Genomic DNA, 17,593 nt, shown 5'->3' with positions numbered 1-17,593 from the left:
GATTACCGCCACCCTGCTGGCGCAACGAGCGCACCGAAGGAACGAACTGGTTTTCAGTTGAAATCAGATACCCGAGGCAGCCATGGGCCGCGACAAGTACAAAGAAGAAAAAAAAATAAAATTTAACGGCAACTACAATAATTACCACAACGAGTAACAACAAAAATTCACGACAACACAGTTTCACATTATCGAAAGGATCCACATAACCTGGCACGAAATCCCACAACAACAACAGCAACTGAACTAAAGGGTTGGGAATTGGAGGAGCTGCATCTGTGCTTTTTTTGCGTACACTCAAGGATCAACAAAACAAAAAAAAAGGGTATTTCTTCTGGGGCAGTAAATACAATAACCAACAAACACAACAATATTTGGCTGAACGAGAATTCAACGAGTAGTCACCAATACACACGCCCACACACCAAGGTAAAAGAAAAACCAAAACTAACACTACACACATTATCCACGAACCCATACACACACACGCTACAAGGCAACATTTTTGGCAAACAATTTTGGCAACACACACAATCTAGCAACATTGGTAGGCAACGCGCCACAAGAAACCTTAGTAGTCAAACATCCAGAATAATTTATACACGCAACACAACTCACCAGAAACATCCACCACGAAAGAGATCGTTAGCAACATCCACTAAGTGAGCGACCGGGAGAGTCGCTATCGTCGCTTGCTCACGCTCACGGCTACGCATTTCCACCACACTGATATGAACTATTAAGGTACACCTGGAAAAACCACAATTTTTTTTTATGAAATCCCTATTTGATTTATTTTATGTACTTTTAATTTGTTGTAATTTACACATATTTTGTTTAGATCAATAAGTAAGAATTGTGCTTGAAATTTACGCAATAAGCGTAGTCGTAAGTTCACCATTTTTTTTTATATAATTTGCAAAAATTATTTGCTTTGAATTTTTCTTATTTCGTTTCTATATTTTTTTGTCATTTGCTTATTATTTCAATTGCTATTTCTACTTTCACAAGCATATTCATTTGCGGTCACACTTGATGTTTGATATTTGATTAATGATCTTATTAATAAAATTTTTTTTTACCTGATTTTTTTGTTCACATCAACACTAAACACTTCACTTTTTACTTTTATTGTTTTTTTTTTCTTCACTGAAATAATCACACCCGCGCGGCCGAATATAAACATTAAAACTAAAAAGGTAAAGAAGAGAAAAAAACATCAAGAACTTAAACTTTCCTTGATTTTAGTTACTCGGTCAATGCCCTATTAGCGGAATACCCTGTATGTATTATTGTTGTACCTTTTCTTAAATCTCCACTTTCAGCTTCATACGCCGTCTTTGGTACCAAACTCTGGTGACAAAAGCGAGGTGAGCGCACGCTAAGGTAAACACATATACATACCACATTTACATATATCTAATTTTTGTTAGTCAAGTGTACAAACGTATGTACATATTTAAGTGAAGTAGATGTTTGTGCATATGCTTGGGTAAAGGAACATTAGGCTAGGTCAGATTTTGGAAAACATAAATTAACAAATTTTTTTGATTTAAATTCTTAATTCAGTACGCATAATTTTACCTTCTACCTTTAAATATAATAATTTGAAATAACTTTTATAGATGTAGGTCGTCTGTTTAATAATTTTTTGAGATAATTGAACTTAGCTCCTTGCAACAGTCGTAATAATTGCAGGGTAAATTATTTGAGATTTTGCCTTAGATATAATTATTTACCATCATAAGAATTTTGATGAATTGTTAATAATAAAGAAATTGTACTTTTTTTTGTGAAAAATTCCAGATTTATCAATATTTTATGGGTTGAAGTTTTTTTCCAGGCGAAACATAAATAATATGTCAGGCTAAAGTCTTTTCCTTTGTTGGTGTGGGTGTTGCCTTGTGGCAAGATGTAAGGTGAGTTGAGACGGTTGAGGGAGTGAGGGACATAGACTGATGACTTAGTGACGGACGCTTGTCAGGAAAAAGGGAACTCTACTCGGGAAGCGGAGCCATAGTAGAGTTCGAAGGCTGGTCACATCATGTGAACAGGAGGGGTGGGACGGCTCCACCTGACTCGGACAGGTTTTCTACCGCTTTACTATATTTCTTTTTCTTCCTTTGTTTAAATTCTTTCCCCAGACATGAACCTAAATTTTGCTATGTAACTGTTGGGAAAGGAGAAGTGGCAAGAACCGCGCCTCAAAGCCGACGAGCCTCAGCCGGGCGATTACCATGCCAACCCGCCACTCCTCCTCTCCCGCACCAGGCAGTTACGTAACAGGGTGTTAGTCATCATTCACAATGCTTTACATGTAGCAAAAGTTGAATATTGCCAACTTTTGTATATCAGATCCCACAACCATAGTACAGGTTTGCAAGTATGATATGTATGAGAAGGAAACAATTCCTTTCTCTGTGTCAAACTATTGTGGAACTCAGTGGAACCTGCGTGGAACTTGCGTTGGATACTGAACGAAGTGTCAAAATTACCGGGGTTGCTGTCGTGGAAAGCGACACAGGGAAACAAAAAATGGAGCGGATTATCAGATATGGGTTGCTGTGATGGTAAATTTTTTGGAACTAATTTAGTATGAAAATGTAGTGCACCTATATGGGTCCTACAGAAAATTATACAAAAGTCTTGAATTGGGGTATCTGAGAATGCGTAGATATTCCAGCATTAAGAATACAAACACGGGTGCTAAGTTTTTCTACCCGTTCAAAAGTTCTCCGCGAAAAACAGTTTGAAACCGTGGTCGACTGCAATAACCCGTCCAAAAATGTGGAAAGAGAAATGAAAAAAAAAACGTTTTGTCCTGTTGTCAATAGCCCAAAGACGGTTTTGGACGTGTCTTAGCAATCGTCCCCGGTAATAAAGTATCACAATTTGTTAAGTAAAATTGTCCAAAATATATGGATATTAAAGAGAGATGTAATTAAGTGCTGGTTTGAAAGTTAATACCCTGCAAAAACGCTCCACGTCATTTTACTAGTCATTTTACGGTCATTGTGACTTTCTGCAGCGGTTATATTCATAGTCACGTTTGCATGGGCGTGATGAACTTTTGTGACCAAATTTTCCGTTTCCTTCCTATTAATGTGATCGTGCATTCCGCTCCCACTTATAGGATGTGAGCATAGCACTGTGCTGCTCACACACGTCACAATGCTCGTCAATTGGCGGTCATTTTTCCGTCATTTCACTCTACATTTTCGAGCCATTTGACAATCAATTTTACTGCGGTTTTACCATTTATATAACCGCCATATAACGTGAATTTTACCTGCAGATTTACTTTACCTGGAGCAGCCATATGAATAAAATATGAACCAAAAAAATTGAATTTTCAATATTTATTATTTTCAATATTATTATATATGTACATGAAATTGGAACTTATATTAATCCAGTTCATATAAAACAGAAGAACTTTTGCCCCTATTACGGTATACAACTCAACTTAGTTGGGTTGTAATTAAAACAACTCAACATTCAGACAACTCAACTCCTGTTTGGTATTACGAATTACAACTTATTTCAGTTGAAATTGAATTGAGTTGCCAACTTCAGAAAGTGATGATTTGACAGATAAATAAACAGCTGATCAATTTGTGGCAGAAATTTAAGCATTTTCAAATGTGATTTTTTTATTAATATTATATGAAATCTATTTTATAATGACAAAAATGTTGGTGACTGACATGTCGCGAATACGGTAAACATTTGCGTGATCATTCCAATCCCTTGGAACTACCAAGCACCAAGTAAGAAAATGTTTAAGTGACAAATAATGAGTTTCATATGAAGTTATTTTGCAGATTTGAAAGGAAGCATTTTACTCAGTACTAAACAAAATTAAGGACCATTTCCGCATACGCGTTCGTATTTTAAAATTATGATTTTGGTGTTGGACTGGTTTTAGATATTATTGAGGAGCGTATTTGTGCGAAGTAGATTAAAACCCAAACAGAAAAGATTGTATTATACTCAAATAGGATTCCCAGGAGTAGTGATAAGTATCAATGGGACTCGCATAATTTCACCTATTTTGACTGCATCCGAACTGCGGCCAGCCTCGTCCAACTATGGAATGTCGCTACATAAAGTCAAAAAGTTATTCAATGTAATTCGTTTAAACGTTGTTTTTTCTAGAAATGTGTACAAAATTGGTGATTATTGTTTGATTAAAAAAGGTTTAACTACCGGCTTTAAATTTTTTGCTTTTTTTTTTTTGTAACGTTTTATAAGCCCGTGCACCATCTAACTCTTATCAAAGGTGGTATCAAAAGACGGGTTTCCATCTCCGTTTTTAGGATTCGAAAGCGGAAATTAAAAATTTTATTTGCTTCGAAAGATATTTACAAAGACCCACAAAATGGCCCAAGAGGGTCCGAAATATGAGGCCCGTTCCACAGTTTTTTTGCACAGAACATCTTTTTGCGTTGGCGGCCTTTGGCCGCGATTCGTAAAAATAACTGTGGTTGGGTCCAACACCTTTCTGTATTACTGTGTACAAAAAATCTAGCAAAATACAACAACCACATGAAATTAGATTTTATTAGAAATAAAATTTTTAATTTTTGTGGTAATTTTTTACGACAGCATGACACTAATACGTGTCAAAAAATATCGAGAGAGGTATTAAACGATGCGTCTTGACATCAGTATTAATAATCCAAAGGCAGAAAATAAAAATTTTAACTCGTTCAAAAGATATTAAACAAAAACCGAAAAAAGACAACAACATTACAACAACCACATGAAAATCGTCGTATTTTACACCACCAGCCGTGTATGGTTTCTTGTCATTAGCATTGCTTGCTTTCCTTTTTATTTTGTGGATTTTTATGCGCCGCCGCTTCCCGCTCTCTTATCAACCGCTTTGAGTATACATTAAGTACTGAAATACTTAAATCACGATTAAATTCTTGTACTGGATTGTAGAATACGGCCCCGCCGGCAATAATTTCTTTAGTGCTTTCTTTGATCACACGTTCGGGTGCTTTGTCGTTCGTAGCAATCTGTTAATTCATAAAATTTATGGCGATTTTGTTAATAACGCGAAACATATATTTACCTTATTTTCAGATATTTCCTCAACTTCCATTTTGGCTTTAAACTGCTGTGCATCCAAGTTTTTGTTATCAGCTGTTCGGTGGTGGCATACGCTGGCTGCTGCTTTCGTTGAACAGTGAATCGTGGAAACTGTTTCAACAGAGGAAATATTTAAGCAATAAAGATGCACAACACTGTTTTTTTATAAATCAACGATGATAGCCAGCCTTGGGAGGTTGTTGCTGCTGCTATCGTGGCCTTGCATTACCGGGTTGCTGTTGTGGTATATACCTTGGTATAACTGGATGTGGCGTCATTGCCCCACCTGGTCCAGTTGATGCGGACCACGAACAACAACCACCACGACCTACACTGTTTGGGTTCACTTTGCTGCTGCAAACACACCTCCGTCACAATAATTAATGGAGACCATGGAGGGGTATCTCAACAAGAGAGGCTATTTTATTGCACACATAGCCGTTTTTTTACACCGAATTTTCTAATCTTTTTTTTTCAATTTTGGATAATAAATCTTAATGGTAACAAGAATTTTTTTCTTGTATGTATGTGGAAATCAAAATTTACTATTCTGCATTAGAATTGCTCACGATTATTTATACTATGCTATTACATATTTCACTTTCTTTCTTTATAAACATGCACACATTGATATGAGTTTTTTTTGCTAAAACACACTTTAGTAGACCAAAAAATATTAAAGTTTGCAAATTTCTATACAAATTTTATATGTGTATACGTATATATATGTGGCAGCACAGCTTTGTAATGTCATCAATAAAATATATATATATATACATGTGCATGTTGCTACAAAAGCGCGATTGATTTAATAAAAACATTTATAATAAGTGAAAACAATGCAAAAATAAAATGTGAAATATACAAAAATGCAATTTAAGTTTATTGTTGCCAATTTATATAGATATGTATGTGGATTAAGGTTTTGAAAGATGTGTAAATTGTAATTTAAAGTGCTATAGAAATTTGCTAAATTTGCAAACTTTAACAACAAATAACTTTTAAATTATAAGTTTGCGCACTTTAAAATATATATATTTGTGATCGGGAGAACTCCCTCTTTCATTTGATACCAAGTTTTACCCCGAACTCGGGGGGTGCTATTCTAAAATTTTCCCAGCATTTGACGCGACTGGTTACTCTTGGCCGTTTATTAACTAAATTGATAACTTTCAGGATGAAATCCTAAAAGCAGCTGTAATGAAATATGGCAAAAACCAGTGGTCACGTATTGCATCACTGCTGCACCGCAAATCTGCCAAGCAATGTAAGGCACGCTGGTACGAATAGCTTGATCCTAGCATAAAGAAGACAGAATGGTCACGGGAGGAGGATGAAAAGTTTTTGCATTTTGCCAAATTAATGCCAACACAATGGCGTACAATTGCGCCGATTATTTCAGAGGGTTAACTGGCACCAGTTGTTCACACCAAATTGTTAGGTACAGGATTCGCCACGGGTAGGTGAGGTTGGCAATCACAACCCCTTGAATCATTTTGGTCGGCATGTATGCCGCGGATATATTCTTGGCACTTATTATTGATGGCTTTTATGATGCCACCAACACAACCTGGACAGACGCCAATGCTCAGTCAACCACCCAAGCCGGGTCAACCCCCAATACCCGGACACGCCCGGACGTCCTGGTTATAATGTATGCCAATACAACTAATAATTTACAAATTTGCTGATGATTATTTTTGTGTTATTTTCTTTAGCAACCACCTGCACCTGTTACTGGTAAATATCAACAGCCGCAACAGTATGATCAAGCCCAACGCCGTTTAGATCACGATCAGATGCCAAATCCGATAAGGGTCATCATTGAAAATCAAAATAGCGCTGGTGGTGCTTTTATTACTAATGAACAGGGTTTATTACCACCATTGGTGACCACAAAATATGTGGTAGAAGATCAGGGTAACTCCTCGCCACGTTACGTTAGGTATCGATAATCGAAATTAATGTTTTGTTTGGCAATTACATTGATCTTTCTTCTTTGCAGGTCGTCATTGTATTACATACCTGCAAAGCTGATTTATTAAAAACAACAGCGTTGTCCATTACACTTACCGTCTCACCAATGGCACGCACGGTTGAGGGTGAATATGTAATTGTAAATTTTGGTGAATTGGGTGCAATTAGATGTAATCGTTGCAAGGCTGAATACCAACTTGTAGATGCTGGTCGTCGTTTCCAATGTCTAATGTGTAAAGTAACAAGAGATGGTAAAAAAAATCTTTCACTTTTACTTGTGTTCATTGATCCATATTTTTTCTCAACAGTGCCAACTGCATATTTCCAAAATTTGGGCCATACCGGACAGCGTGTCGATAAATATGAACGTCCTGAACTTGTATTGGGGACATGAGTATTTGTGTAAAAAATGCTTGGGTACCGATAGCTCTCATGGTAAACCTCAACTCATATCCAACATCAATGCCTCGCATTCAATTGCGGCACTGTACGCACTACATTGGGTTCACGTAGTATGGACAAGCATATTGTTGATTCCAGTGGTAAGGCCACAATTTCAAATGATGGGGCAACCATTATGAAACTATTGGATATTGTGAATACAGCCGTAAAACTCTAGTATACATCGCCAAATTTGAAAATGCTGAGGTAAGTTTTTTGTTATATTAGAATGTGTAGAATAAAATATTTCTCTTATCAGGTCGGCGATGGCACCACTTCAGTAGTATTATAAGCATGTGAAATCTTAAAACAAGTTAAGCCAGATGTTGAGGAAGGCGTGCATGCACGTATCATCATTAAAGCTATACTAAAGCATTACAATTATGCATGCTAAAATATGACATGGCTGTACATGTCGAAGCGCCAATCAAAGTAGCAACAAAGTGCTTTATCGGAAAAATGATCTGCCACAACAATGTCCTCCAATATCCAAGAGTATCAGAAAATTGTTGATGCTGAATGGCGTATTCTGTAGAATAAACTAGCTAAGTAAGGCGCCAATGTTGTGTTTTCTAAATTACCAATTGGTGATGTTGCTACATAGTATTTTGCTGATCGTGATATGTTCTGTGCTGTTCATGTACCAGAAGAAGATTGGAAACGTAGAATGAAAGCTTGTGGTGGTGCTGTTATGACTACAACTAATGTTATTAATTCAAGTGTTTTGGGTCAATGTGATTACTTTGAAGAACGTCAGGTTGGTGGTGAACGTTTCAACATTTTCCAAGGTTTGACATTAATTTCATTTTTATAGTTTATAATTATTTAAAGGTTGCGTTAATGCTAGAACAAGTACATTGATTTTACGTGGCAGTGTTGAACAATTTTTGGAAGAAACTGAGCTTCGTTACATGACGCTATAATGCTTGTGCGGCGTACAATTAAACATGATTATGTTGTTGCTGGTAAGTCAAAATACAAATTGAAAAAAAGGTTTTGAGGTCCTTTTCGACTTCGCCCACGTCCAGCGTGTTAGGACTTTAATACCCGCGACTTCTTTTCCTGAGTCGCATATAAATTTTGCCTGTACCTAAGGACATTTTTCCAAGCTGCGCGTACAATATATCCTCCGCCTGCTTGTTTATTTGGAAGATGTATAACTGACTTTCCTCCGTAGGCCGAGATACAGTAAGTACCTTCCAATCCTGTGTCGGTATGTTCGGGTGTTTTAGGGTGTAAGACAGTCGGTAGGGTAATGCCATATGGTCGACATTTGGCGCGGTCATGTTTTAAATAAGGTCACCGATGATTTGGTTGGTGACAATATCAGGTTTCGCGAGGCGACAAAGAGAGATTGGGGAGATAGCGGTTTATTTTATTACAAAGCTCATCGATGTAGGAAACAATAGCATAGGCGTAGAGGCAATAGTGACTCCTGGTGGTAAAGGTAGCTATTGATATGTAGAAGTTAAGCAGAAGTTTGAATATGAGTTTTTTTAAGTTATAGCAAAAAAAGCGTTAATATCTTACCAGATACCTTCGTACATGTGTCATGGATGACTTTGAATAGTTTATTTAATAATAAATAATAGAATTATAATGAAAATGATATACAAATAGTTTTAATGCAAATGATATTTAATCTTCTTTGTTGTCCGCTCGTGATCACGTTCGCCTTGTTCAATCGTTCAACACCAACTAACTAACTAGCTATGACATTTCTCACTCGTTGGCGATGACAACTCGGCCGGTCCTGACATATCGTCACTCCCGGACGATTCGTCGCCCTCGTCGTCTTCATCGACATCCAAACCTGGTCCCAGCATACACCATGGTTTCATATGGTCAGTACTCATCACACCACAATATCGTCGGCTGGATACAGTTGCATCTGGCAAATCTTCGACGATGTACCGGTCGTAGTCCAGCACTTTGGTAACAATATATGGACCCTTGAACACTGGATCTAGCTTATGTGAATCTCCCTTTGCTGTTGGCACATGGTCAATCACGACCAAATCTCCCACCTGGTATTTATGCGGCTTACGATGTTTTTTTTATCTTTCTTTCCATTTCTGTCTTTCCGCTAAAATGTTCTTAACTGCTTCTTCTTGTTTGCTCTCACAATCTGCCCCAACATCGACTTCGTCATGGAGCGCTTGAATCATTCGGTTTTGGGTTACATCTCTGGGATCGAAGTTGAAGACCAGCTCGTTAGGGCTGAACTTGGCCACTTCATGTCGCTGCTAATTAAGGTTCCACTGTATTTTTGGCAACGCTGCATCCCAACCATTCGGTTTCTTCACGGTGCAGCGTACGCAATTGAGCACAGTTTTATTGACACGTTCCGCTTGACCGTTGGCCCTGGGTGTGCGAACAGCTGTCTTAACGTGTTGTATTCCTAACCTGTTTACGAACTCTTGGAATGACTGTGGAGTGAATGCTGTCCCTCTGTCGGACGTTATCCGAAGTGGTTGACCAAAGATGACCATCACCTCCTCCAAAGCTTTAATCACAGGCTCTGTCTTGGTATTCCGGAGAGCTTTAAGGATGGAGTATTTAGTAAAGCTGCAAACAACTACCAAAATATAACAATTGCCTCTCTTACTCCTCGGAAATGGCCCCAGATGATCGATATGCACGCTTCTAAATGGGATTGGCAGCACCTCCATGATGTGCATCTGGCCCTCTGCCTTGCCACCTCTAGCTTTGTTCAAGCAACACTCCTCGCATCCGTCGATATATGATTTGACGTACCTGCGAATCCGTGGGAACCAGAATCCTTTACCGATCTTCTGAATCGTCTTCTCCAAAGCAAAATGACCAGCATCATCATGGCACGCCTTCACGATTCGCCATCGTGCTACCTGAGGTACTACTAGTTTAAGCTTCCCGTTTACCTTCCGCATAAGTCGACCCTTTTCCACAGCATAGTCCGCTTCTATATGCTTTTTGACCGATTCATCCACAAATTGATTTCCCTTCAGAGTCTGGATGATCGCTTGTAATTTCGAATCCTGCATTTGCATGGTATACATCCAGTCGGACTCCTCTGCTCCGCTACTGACCTTCATTATCTTTTCTGCAACTGTTTCTGATTCAATCGGTTCTTCCACCGGACTTCTGCTCAATGAATCGACATGAGCCATTCCAGCACCCGCTCGATGTTTGCAAGTGAAGTAAAATTCCTGAAGGCGCAACCGCCACCTGGCTATGCGGGGCTGTAAAACCGTAGTGGCTTTAGTTGTCACCACCGCGTTGCAATCCGTGTATACTGAGAACTGTGTACCCAATAGATAGTACCTAAACCTGTCTAACGTTTCAACCACAGCCAGCACCTCAAGCTCATGGCTAGCGTATCTGCTTTCTGCTTCACTACATTGACGACTATAGTAGTGTACCGGCTTCAAACCCTCTTCTTCGCGCTGTAGCAAAACCCCTGACAAGCCATATGAACTAGCATCTGTGTGCACCTCGTGAACCTTCGTAGCGTCGTACATTACTAATACCGGTGCGTTGATTAATGCTTCTTTCAATCGACAAAAGGCTGCATCCTGCTCGGGCCCCCATTGGAAAACATGTTCTCTCTTCAATAACTGCGTTAAAGGATTTGCTATGCCACTATAGTCATTGATGAACTTCCGAAAGAACCCGGTTAACCCTAAGAACTGTCGAATCTGTGTGATTCCCTTTGGGGTGGGGAACTCCTTTACACAGCTGACTTTTCCGCTGCCTGGTAGGATACCCTCTTCGCTAACTATGTGGCCCAAAAAGTTTACAGTTCTTGACATGAATACGCACTTCGATGGACGTAGAGTGAGTCCAGCCTGCTGGACTCCCCTCAAAAACGCCTCCAAAACTTGGATACCTTCGGTAACTGTTGGTGTAGCAATGATGACTTCATCCACATAACTTATGATTCGGTGCCGTTGTCCCATACCTTTGATCAGCTGACCCACCATCTGCTGGAAAACCATTGGTGCGTTCACCAATCCAAATGGCATTACGTTATGCTCGTATTGCCCGTCCGGCGTGATGAACGCCGTATATTGTTTGCTGTCCTCTTTCAACGGTATGTGGTAATAACCTGCGGTCATGTCCAGCGTCGTGAAGTACCTATTACCTCCCAGCTTAGACAACTGCTCCTCGACGATTGGCATCGGGAATTGCTTCTTGACGGTTGTCGCATTCAACGCCCTATAATCCACGCACATCCTTTGCTCCCCGTTTGCCACTGGAGCTGCATGTGGTGAAGAGCTCGGCCGTATAATATCGTTTTTTTGTAAATTGTCCGTAAGTGATCTTAAAACTTCCCTCTGTGACAACGGAACTTGATAGCGTTTCCCTATGACCGGCTAATCTGTAGTAACCTTAATCTCCATTTCCATGGTGTTGCAACGGCCAAGTGCTGACAAATCTTCCGAAAAACAGTGGTTATATTTCTTGAGTAGCTGCTGAAGATCCTTTGTCTCACTTTCGCCCAGCGTCGTGTCGATATTCAGACTAGATTTCAATTCTTCTACCGTCATTACTCCTGACTCTATGATAATTTTCGTGTCGCCTCGACATAGAACATCCCGGCCTAAAAGTATCTCGTGCGGCATAAATTCGTTGGGTACTATTTGGAGTTGGGCTGTTGTCTTCTGTTCATCCAGTTCGAACTCGACTTATATCATCTGATTTACGTCCACAGCTGCCCCTCCAAAACCACGAAGTATTTTCTTGCTTGGATGCCTGGGAATACCGTCTGGGACTGCAATGTCAGATATCAACGATAAGTCACTGCCAGTATCCACAAATGCTACAAATGCGCGTCCCGCTATACATATATGACGTGTCACAGGTGGTGGGACCACCTCTGTTTCTTCGATGACCTTCCCTACCGTTTTCTTACCGCTTCTGCAGCCTTTTGCATCGTGCCCATATTTGTTGCACGTGCTACATTTAGCTTTGCGTTGAGGTTGTGGACATTTTGCGGCGATATGGCCCACCCCGTTACAATTGAAGCACCTTAAACCTTTGCGCTCATTATTTGGGTTGCTCACCGAGTCACCTTCCTTTCCGTTAACTTTTGATGTCCCCTGTTGTACCTTCGTGTACGCGTTGGCTACGGATAGATTTTCGATAGATCTTAACAATTCGTTGCACGACCGTATGTTCATTGGTAATAATGTACGAGATAAACTTGCATTATTTAAACCCCCGATTATGTATGAATTGATTGACGGCTCGTCCATATTGACTTTCCGGCCCAAATTCAACATGCTATAATAGTAATCCTTTAATTCTTCATTACCCCGACGCTTTCTATTTGCCATCTCCCGGTGGACGTCTGCTATATTTACCATCGTTGGAAAATCATACCTCAAGCTACTGACAAATTGTTGCCATGACCTAAATACCGGTTGACATTCGGTCCATTGCTTTGCAGCTCCTTTTAGCTTATGGTGAACTGCAAATAACAAAACCTCCTCCGACCACCCATAAATTGCGCGAAGCTGCTCCACTCTGTCCAAGAATTGATTCGTTGAAATGTGTTCCTTCAGGGGATCGAAATCTGGTAACATTCCAATAATGTCCGTCATTGTATGTTTCACAACTGCTTGAACTGTTGCTGATGCGCCCTCCAAGATATCTGAAGATGTTTCTACCACGCCTGTTCGATTACCTTGCCTTCCTGTTTCCGTCTCTGAATTTGTACCTACTGTGCCTACTATTGTTAGCGGTTGACTTGCTATTACTGCACCTGCATTCCGTTGTGCATCTTGTACCGCCACCTCATTGTGACTTCGATTGCTACTCACCAAATCAGCTACCGCCTTCGACATATTGGCAATCATTTCCCTCAGCTCATTAACTTGCTTTTGCAATGGCGGACTTACTTCCACTACCACCTCTTCATCATCAACCTCTCCAGTTTCGTAAATTGTCTTCAACTGTGCAATTTTATTCGCCTTTGTTCCTGTTACTGGTAAATTATGTTTTTCCAAAAGAGCATTCAATTGCTCCACCTTTAAATCATTTAATTTTACCATTTTCCTTTTTTCCCCCGAACGTTGTTGCTTATGCGTCTATCGCTGTTGAATTTTTCTTCCCGAATATTCTTGCTTATGCCTCTATCGCTGTTGAATTTTTTCTCACGAATCACGCCAGCCAATTTCTGCCGTTTTTTAATTTAAAAATCCACCCTTCTCGCTACCACTTTTCGTATTGTTCGTTTCACCCTTTGTGGTTTAACGTGTGCGCTGCTTCTATATTGACACTATCTGTCTCTTTTATATCTTTTAACTCGTTATTATTTTGTCCCCAAATTTCTATCACTCGTTTCCTTGCGTCTATCGCTCGATCAATTTTCCTATGAATTTTCCTTTGCCTCTGCGTCTATCGCTTTTTTTTTCTTTAATCAAATGTCTATCACTTAATCTATCCTTTTGTGTCGTTTTTTTTTTTGCATACGTTTGCGTCTATCGCTCGATGTATTTCCTTGAAGTATTTTTAATCGTATTCCTGTGTATGTGTGTGTTCTCTTTAACTATTTTCCTCTGTGTAGGCTTAAGTTAAATCCCACTCTGACACTGTCATGGATGATTTTGAATAGTTTATTTAATAATAAATAATAGAATTATAATGAAATTGATATACAAATAGTTTTAATGCAAATGATATTTAATGTTCTTTGTTGTCCGCTCGTGATCACGTTCGCCTTGTTCAATCGTTCAGCACCAACTAACTAACTAGCAATAACATTTCTCACTCGTTGGCGATGACACGTGTTTCTAAGAATGAAGAATAAAACCTATTCAAACTCAAATTTCACCACGACAAAGCCGCTGAAACTTCGCTATACTTTAACATACAATACGTTACCCCATTTTAGCACAACTATCATTTTTTGATTTTATTAAATTTTATAAAATGTTTCTTCCTCTACAGTTCTACTTCGGTATTGGATGGTAAATATGGCTTTCGCATTTTCTCCATCAATAACTGTGAAAAGGTGGAAAAAATATATGCGTGTAAATCTCACATATTATCTTGGTCGAGCGTTTCTTCAATAGCTAGTGGTGATGGTGACAGCAGAGAAATCCAACTGTTTACAAATGTTACACTTCAAAAAGAATCAAAATATCTGCCATTGCGTCTACGGCTCAAATACCCACAGTATATGAATGAATCGATTGCACCTAATTGTCTGCCTAACGGATAGTATACATATTCATCAAATCGAAAATATTGCACCAAACGAACTGGGTCTGAATACTGAAACAGTACACATATTCAAAATCGATGAGGAGGCTGTGATGATGGTATAGGGTGAGTTGTTGAATAACATACGAAAACCACTTTAACCCATCTATATATTTGCATTACATCTAAAGCTTTACAAACAGCAAAAGTTGCTGGCGCCAAGCAATTGGAAAAGGAAGTGAAGCGTTCATCACACTGTACGGATGGTGTAAAGTTAGAAACTGCTGTTGTAACAGCTGCCACCGACACAACGGCCATCTCTACTTCGCCGAGTAGCGGCTCGTCCGACTATCTATCGAAGACAGTATAATCATATCTTTTGCCAACACAGGTTAGCGATGTGCTTGCACAGGAAAAGATTTCAATTGGAAAACAAAAACCAATTAAGAGAGTTTATTTATTATTAAAGTATTTACTTTTCTTTATATCAACAGTATTAATTTAAGTTGCAATATCAGGTACATATATAATAAGGGATGTGATACGATTGCTGTCGGAATTAGATTTGAAACCAATCAACACTCCTGCTAAGGGTTGCAGAATTATTGCTTGAATAATTAGATTTAGAACAATAATAAGTCTGACTTAATTACAAGTCGTACATTTTTAAGTTCATCAATTACGACAGCAATCGGATTCCACGACACCTTTGAATATTCTTGATCTGAAAAAAGAGTAAACCTAATCTGAATTTCTACTAAGCTTTAAGTTGAAGATTATTTAAATAATTGGAGTTTTTTCTGAAGCTTAAAATTATTTTCTGTTCGCTTGGAAAAGATTTCAATTGGAAAATAAAAACCAATAATGCGAGTTTATTTATTATTAAAATTCTTACTTTTCTTTTTTATCAACTGTATTAATTTAAGTTACAATTTCATGTGCATATATAATAAGGGATGTCGTGATACGATTGCTATCGGAATTAGATTTGAAACCAATCAATACTCCTGCTAAGGGTTGGAGAATTATTGCTTGAATGATTAGATTTAGAACAATAATAAGTCTGACTCAATTACTAGTCGTACATTTTTAAGTTCATCAATTACGACAGCAATCGGATTCCACGACACCTTTGAATATTCTTGATCTGAAAAAAGAGTAAACCTAATCTGAATTTCTACTAAGCTTTAAGTTGTAGATTATTCAAATAATTGGAGTTTTTTCTAAAGCTTAAAATTATTTTCTGCTCGCTTTAAAAAGATTTCAATTGGAAAACAAAAACCAATTAAACGAGTTATTTATTATTAAAATACTTACTTTTCTTTATATCAACTTATCAATTTAAGTTGCAAATTCATGTAGGTACATATATGTAGGATAATAGTTAAGGCGGCGACTGTAGTTGATAGAACAACGACATCTGTTTGTCAACTTCAGATAACAATAACTGGCAAAGCCTACATGCGTCCCATTAATTACAACACTGATCAGTCACTTGCGCAACCCTTTTGCGTCGCTGCGAAGGTGACCGAAATATTCAAACGTTTTCAGTTGCAATTAGATCCGCGTCACGACAAGTAAAACGCCTCCAATACCGCGCCGGTAGTTCGAAAGGTGAACCTAATTACTTAAATTAAAACTTATTTCTAATCAACTTAACTTTATCTTAATTCTAACTTAATCTAAATATAATATAATAAACTGTTTGTGTTTAAATAACAAGTCTCAAGCATTACTGGGAATAAAAGGGGTGTAAAAAGAGTTGTAGGATAATAGTTAAGGCGGCGACTGTAGTTGATAGAACAACGACATCTGTTTGTCAACTTCAGATAACAATAACTGGCAAAGCCTACATGCGTCCCATTAATTACAACACTGATCAGTCACTTGCGCAACCCTTTTGCGTCGCTGCGAAGGTAACCGAAATATTCAAACGTTTTCAGTTGCAATTAGATCCGCGTCACGACAAGTAAAACGCCTCCAATACCGCGCCGGTAGTTCGAAAGGTGAACCTAATTACTTAAATTAAAACTTATTTCTAATCAACTTAACTTTATCTTAATTCTAACTTAATCTAAATATAATATAATAAACTGTTTGTGTTTAAATAACAAGTCTCAAGCATTACTGGGAATAAAAGGGGTGTAAAAAGAGTTGTAGGATAATAGTTAAGGCGGCGACTGTAGTTGATAGAACAACGACATCTGTTTGTCAACTTCAGATAACAATAACTGGCAAAGCCTACATGCGTCCCATTAATTACAACACTGATCAGTCACTTGCGCAACCCTTTTGCGTCGCTGCGAAGGTAACCGAAATATTCAAACGTTTTAAGTTGCAATTAGATCCGCGTCACGACAAGTAAAACGCCTCCAATACCGCGCCGGTAGTTCGAAAGGTGAACCTAATTACTTAAATTAAAACTTATTTCTAATCAACTTAACTTTATCTTAATTCTAACTTAATCTAAATATAATATAATAAACTGTTTGTGTTTAAATAACAAGTCTCAAGCATTACTGGGAATAAAAGGGGTGTAAAAATGTAAGAATCCCCACATATATAATAAGGTATGACGTGATCCTATTGCTGTCGGAATTAGACTTGAAACCAATCAATACTCCTGCTAAGAGTTGCAGAATTATTGCTTGAATTGAATATTCTTGATCTGAAAAAGGAGTAAACTTAATCTGAATTTCTACTAAGCTTTAAGTTGTAGATTATTCAAATAATTGGAGTTTTTTCTAAAGCTTAAAATTATTTTCTGCTCGCTTAGAAAAGATTTCAATTGGAAAACAAAAACCTATTAAGCGAGTTTATTTATTATTAAAGTACTTTCTTCTTTTTTATATAAACTGTATTAATATAAGTTCCAATTTCATGTACA

The 17,593-nt window shown here is 38.2% G+C and overlaps 1 long non-coding RNA gene across 3 annotated transcripts; it reads left to right on the top strand.

The window, feature by feature from the left end:
- The first annotated feature begins 601 nt into the window (after positions 1–601).
- On the top strand, positions 602–16,066 carry LOC137239922 (uncharacterized). 3 transcript variants are annotated; one of them, XR_010949549.1, is made up of 9 exons: positions 602–744; positions 5,095–6,008; positions 6,277–6,754; positions 6,819–7,045; positions 7,106–7,328; positions 7,386–8,275; positions 8,333–8,483; positions 14,452–14,832; positions 14,898–16,066. It is a non-coding gene; the product is annotated as an uncharacterized lncRNA (long non-coding RNA). The 3 variants fall into 3 exon arrangements; XR_010949548.1 differs by having other exon boundaries at positions 5,095–6,754; positions 7,386–7,725; positions 7,778–8,275; XR_010949547.1 differs by having other exon boundaries at positions 5,095–6,754.
- Positions 16,067–17,593: the final 1,527 nt, after the last annotated feature.

Source organism: Eurosta solidaginis, chromosome 2, assembly GCF_040869045.1.
Source record: "Eurosta solidaginis isolate ZX-2024a chromosome 2, ASM4086904v1, whole genome shotgun sequence".
Lineage (NCBI taxonomy): Eukaryota > Metazoa > Arthropoda > Insecta > Diptera > Tephritidae > Eurosta > Eurosta solidaginis.
This window is presented reverse-complemented; position numbering and strand designations above follow the sequence as displayed.